The following is a 6,172-nucleotide window of genomic DNA, read 5'->3' on the forward strand; positions in this document are numbered from 1 at the left end:
CAGATTTCATGGACACATCAGTCAAGTAGACTATACTGCTATACGTGAAGACTAACTAACTAACCACTAATTGGGGCACCTGACATGGAAACTGGTCAATGGACGACCTAGTTTCGCCCACTTTTTTTCCCTGATGCTTTTGCAAAATGACTTCAGACGTCAGTGAGGTGTTTATGTTCTGGTAGCGCTGCCTGTAGCCTAATGTAACTAACCTAGCCTAATCTTTGTCACATGACAACCAGGGCGAGAAATTCCCTAGTACGACCCAATTTTGATGCTGCGTGTCCACTTGAATAATGGTTTCCAATGGCACGTCATACCCCACCTGCACACATGGTATAGGCTAGCATAGCTGCTGTGGGTGAACAGGGGCTGCGGTCTGGTTGACAGCGGATGTCTGGAATGCATAATGCTGGTTTGGAGTGCGCGATAACCCCCCGAAACCATCTGGGCCGAGACCAAAGTGTTGGTGAATAGCTTACAAACCAGCTCCACCAAGCTTTGGTCAACGTATGATAACGTTATAAACTATATATAAGCCTATAACTCAAACTATTCCATCCGGTAATAAGGCTAACCTAACTCAAGATGATCGCCCAGCTCTAGACATAGGAAGTAACGTTGACAATAGCTATCTTGATGTTAGCCCTCTGTTCAGACTACACGGAGGGTGACTTCAATAATATTTGAGACTGTCTCAGCGGTATCTAGCAGTGTGTTTGTTAAACAAAATCTCCACGGAGGCCCCTTACTTGTGATGAGGACAAAAAAGGTCCCTGACCGGCCATGCGCACCCAGATAGCTGGCTAGGTTTTATGTGCATCTGTATCGTGAACTGAAGGAAATGGACTGTAATGAAATGCACACGTCAACCTACGTATTTCTAAAATGTCAGCCGTAGATGTGAAAATGATTCTGTTCAACATTTATTTCAATTTTAACCCAACATTGATTGTCGCTGCGCACTTGTAATAGAATGTCTAACAGCCTTGAGGGCTACATGGCCGGGTTCGCTCATTCACGAGTCAATACGAATTCAGAAATAACGTGCAAATACAATTAGGCTGCCTGGGATATTGCAAGCCGTTTGGGACCGAGTCTTCATTGAGAAAAAAAAAACTGTACACACTGACGTTACGCAGCGCCGTTATGTAGCCTGCTGAGTGAGTGATGGTGTTACATAGCCTCACTATCCTAGTACAGTGCCGCGTTTTCAGTACGACCATATGATGTACACCAAAACCACCGCCTATCTTAGAGTGGAGAGGACACAAAGACAATGTATCTGGTTCGTAAAGCAATAACATTGAAAGTAAACGATGAATTTGATCAAGGCTGGGTAATATCGCTGGAATTCCTCACCTGTTCTCAGAGAACACCGAGGTAGAAAGGTCTCCCTTTTCTCTGATTTCCCGTGGCGGGTCTTCTGCTGGTACTCTTGACTTGTGTGTCGGGCCGTGAGTTGGACGTCCTAAGTCAGGCGTGAGGAACCAGCAAAGATCAAGTCTTAAATCATTAAGTATACACCAGATATTGTCTCACAGATGCACACAGTGTCCGTAGCGCAATAAGAACCGATCTGAAGGGTTTTCTGCCTTTCATACACACGGACACGGGGCTGAGCTACACGCATGCTCTGAGGAGGGCTTGACGTCAACACCGTCATTGCCCCGCCTCACTAGTCTTGTTTCTACCAATCATGAAGCTCAAGACGATGACGCAACAACGATCATTTTCATTTTCTCTGTACAAAACCACCGACAGACATGTCTCAGACTTCATTCATTTGCACTCATGCACTAGCTTTATACGTCCTCTTTATTCCCTGTTTTACAATAAATAATAATAATAATAATAATAAACATATTAAAATGGCGCCGCTACCTTCCTTAACTTGAGTGCATGTGCGTCCCCCCAGTCTCCCCCTCGTGGTCATTTAGTAGCAGTGCTCCATTACTTAATTGACCCACTAAAGAGCAGTGACCGTGTCACCTCTCTGAGGAGCCGCGACTGGCATGGCAGGCTGCCCATGCCCAATGTCATCAAGTGAAGATACCTGAAAAAGCCAAGCTTATGAATCACCTCACTGTCACATTTGTAAACCGTTTCAGGTATGAACTTCAGTTGCTACTCCAGAGTATAAAGTATTTAGTATTATGTATTCAACTATTAACTATAACTATAGTTTTATAGTTACTATGCAAGGGCCTCAGTAACTCCAGGGATGTTTGTGCTGCCCTTTGCTCAGTCAGGCAGGACCTGTGGAGCCTCCCTCTGAGTTTGAAATAACAAGCATCTGTTATCTTAGGCTAGCAGACGACGAGCTGTGACACTGATGATAGTGACAATTGTTTCAAAACATGTCCATTTACATCTATGTGACATGTAAGTAGAGGGGGCGTCTGCGCCTTCAGTCTAACAGATGATTCGCTCCAAACAAATGTCCAGTCAAAATGTAGAGAAAGCTGAGGCCGCACAGAGGGCCTGTATGATATTTTAAAAATTGATCAAAATTCTGAAAAAACAACGTCTACGCCATGAAACAAAAGGTAACACTGGGTCAGTGAGTGTAGTCTGTACACGTGGACGTACTGTACAACTGCAATACCCCAAAAGATAATGACAATGGCCGGGTTTCCCAGATTCGTTAAGAAGCTCTCAAGTGCTAAGAACTTAGGAGCGCTCTAAGAACGCTCCAAAGAAGTTCTTAGCACTTACAGTAAGAGCTTTTAAGAAATCTGGGAATCCCGGCCAATGTCTATGACTTTTATGATATTACTGATGTTGGGTATCTTTTGGGGCTCTATAGTGACACTGTGTGGTCAGGTTGGGTAGAGGCTTAGTAGAACTGCACTGTTGCTCCTACACTCTATTTACAAAACGCTTTTGCACACCTCTTTTATAGGGACAGGTCGGAATAGGTTAACCAGTTAAACTTGTGAAAGAAAATCCTGCACACTGTCCATTACGCATGCATATTTATTTACAACGTTTCGGTCATAGACCTTCCTCAGGTGTTCGGTCTATGACCGAAACGTTGTAAATAAATATGCTCCTACACTCTAAAAAGCAGTTTGACAAGCCTCTTTCCATGGTACACTTGAGTTAGTTTAGTCATGTGGTATTAGATGTCACTATCACTTCCTCCCTTTTGTTAGTATTAATAAGAAAATACTGGCTTTCACTTCCTCTTACTGTCACATGTCAGCTCCAACATGACTTTGATTCTCTTTTTTTTTTTTTTTTTTTTTTTAAAAAGTATATTTTTGGCCCTTTTTGCCTTTATTATGATAGGACAGTGAAGACGTAGACAGGAAGCAAGTGGGAGAAAGAGATGGGGTGGGATCGTGACATGACCGCAGGTCAGAATCAAACCTGGGTCCCCGTGGGCACTCTGACCTGCATATGGCATGAGTGCTGCAGCCTGTTGCGCCACAGCACCCCCCATGACTTTCTCACATTCATTTACTTACTTCTTAATGAAAATGTGCACTACAATCAAAGTGCCACCCTTGGTGATATAACAATTATATAACACCAAACCCTGAGAAATCAGGGCTGTCCTCTCATACAATGTTTCTCATCGCTGTGAAATCAGTATGTCGTTGTGTAGTGACCCCCCCCCCCCCCCCCCCCCCCCCCACCCATCCCTCTCCCCATTTTTCTCTATTCATTCATCTCTGTTTGTCCTTTCCTCAATGGTTTTTTCCCTCCCTCTGTTAGCAAGTGAGGCCTTGGGTGTGTTTCATGCAGCGTTTATACGTCCTCCCTCGCTCCTCGATGCCTCGATCCTCACTGATCTACATAAAGAATGATGGGGGGGAAACAATGGGAAAGTCTATCCAGTGTTAGTTATAGATCAGTGGGAACGCCCCTCGAGGATCGAGCATCGAGGATCGAGGAGGCATAATGAGAGGCACCCCCTTGTCTGATCCCAGCGTGCTCACTGCTCATCTCCCATAATCCTCTCTGTTTATTCAGTGCTTTGTGATTTTGATGACAACTGACTGACATCACCGTCAAGCAGGCAGGCCCATCAGTGTTCCACCTGTCCACACGAGGTGAGAACTGATTTCTCGCAAACACGGATACGCTTTGTTGTGCTTTGTGCTTGAGTATGCTTGAAAGTGCATACTTCTCGGGGGAGCGTTCATACCATAAACGGGTCCGAGGACCCATGGGGACCCAAGTTCGAATCTGACCTGCGGTTGTGTCCAGCTTGGCGGGCTGGTCATCACAGCATGGCCAGCTTCCTCAGTTGGTCACACCAGCATGTCCACCTGGTGGCCCAACCAGCTGCACCAGCAAAGACCAGCGAGAGCTGGGAAAAACCCAGCAATGACTCAGCTAAAACCAGCTACCAGCATAGCTGGGGGTTTTTCTGCAGGGATAGGCATGCGTGTGTGCATGGACGGGTCCATAATTAAGAAGCTGAAGTGTGTCCTTGCTGAGGGCTAAGGAACCCTGTGCTCTCTCTCTCTCTCTGTTTCTCTCTCTCTGTGTCTCTGTCACTCACTCTCTCTCTCTCTCTCTCTCTTAGTGAGTACAGTGTGTTCTCTGTGCTATGTTGCTGGGTCACAGGTGCTCCACCAGTCATAACAGACATGGTCACGTCCAGACAGAGTGAACTCCCTGCAGACCCTGTGACCCCTCTGTCTCCTGTGCAGACCAGAGCCCAGTGATCCAGACAGATGGACTCACCAGGCATGATACATATACTGTACATACATGGTACACATCACTGTAAGATCAAAATTAATGTCAGTAAAATGAAGTGAAAGGCTGGTGAATTTGTTCATACCTTGATATCACTACAAATCAGACACCTTCAATCAGACCCGGCCCTGTTAGTCATCTGCTTGTCATGCTGTGCTGAAGTCACAATTAATCCTCAGTATTGGGATTGGGAAACTAACTCAAAGGCAGGACCGATCGAGCCTGCACTAATCACAAACCTTTCATGGAGCAGCCAAGAAACTATTGGAACTTTCGGATTGGCGGAGCGCAGACGCCCTGCTTATTCTGGAAGTCCCCTGTGACATACGTGAGCTTCTATTGGCCCCGCTGATGGGATCATCTGCAGCCGCAACATCCCCCACACAGTCACCGCAGCGAGCGGCATCAGAGGCGCAAATCCTGGCGGTGAGTCAGGTGGCAGCGCAGGGCCGGTGCAGCAGTCCCGTGCTCCTAACAGGCTTACTCAGGAGCTACTGTATACGCAGCAGGAGGCCACTGACTGGACGCTAACGAGAGTAGTCACCTGTGCCTGTAAAGGTCACTGGGGCAACAGGAAGCCAAAGGAGAGCACTGGCAACAGAGGCATTCTGGGTAATACGTGGTCTGAGCAGAGTTAGAGCGAAAGGCCACAGACAGGAAGTTACCTCTCTGCACCTGCAGGGTGTCAGTCAGGGTGAACAGATGACAGGACACTTGGCTGCAGTTGGCCGGACTCATGTACTGGTTATTACACAACATAGAGAAGCAGTACACCGGCATTTGGTTGTGCATTTTGCCACTGATGTCTGGACAGATTTCTGGAAACGTGAAGGCAAAATGACAATTCAATGCCAGGAACCAGAAGGAATTCAAAAAGGAACACTAGAAGTAATGACAGATTATGTAGTGAAAGATCGTGTGAAATATTTTCATACTAATTACATGAGAGTGTGTTTACTTGTAATGGTTCATTTGGGCAGATTCCTGGAAATGTGGAAGTAGAATGCCCGTTGATGCCGGGAACCAGAAGCTTTTGATAGCGGAGGAATTCAAAATGGAACACTCTAGTAGTAATAGTAATAGATAATGTGAAAGATTGAAAGATTTGTCCTCAGTGCTTAATATATTGTGCCAGTAAATGAAAGTGAATAGAGACACAATAGAGATGTGTGCGTACTGGTTGTTTACTTGACTCAGGTGTACTGGTTAATGCTCGACATACAAGAGAAGTACTACGTCGCATTTCTCAATTAATGTCTGGATGGATTCCTGGAAATGTGGAAATTACACATTATACATTTGTGCAGTGGTGACTAGGAACAAGTGAGTGGATTTGGCCACGAGAACACTGCTGACGATTTGGCCAGACGGAAGCTGCCCTTTGGCATCACTGCTGTATTGGGAAGTACTGGCCAGTATCCAGGCCTCGTTCTTCATACAGGGTGACTGTGTCTGA

At 45.9% G+C, this 6,172-nt stretch overlaps 1 protein-coding gene across 3 annotated transcripts in view; it reads right to left on the reverse strand.

Annotated features, from left to right (window-relative positions):
* The window catches only part of slc23a2 (solute carrier family 23 member 2), a 61,957-nt gene extending 60,370 nt beyond the window's left edge, over positions 1–1,587 (reverse strand). For all 3 annotated transcript variants that reach the window (XM_062543527.1, XM_062543528.1, XM_062543526.1), the window contains exon 1: positions 1,363–1,587. The gene's annotated coding sequence lies outside the window, so the exon portion shown is untranslated. The remainder of the gene's footprint in view (positions 1–1,362) is intronic.
* Positions 1,588–6,172: the final 4,585 nt, after the last annotated feature.

Source organism: Sardina pilchardus, chromosome 8, assembly GCF_963854185.1.
Source record: "Sardina pilchardus chromosome 8, fSarPil1.1, whole genome shotgun sequence".
In the NCBI taxonomy this organism is placed as follows: domain Eukaryota; kingdom Metazoa; phylum Chordata; class Actinopteri; order Clupeiformes; family Clupeidae; genus Sardina; species Sardina pilchardus.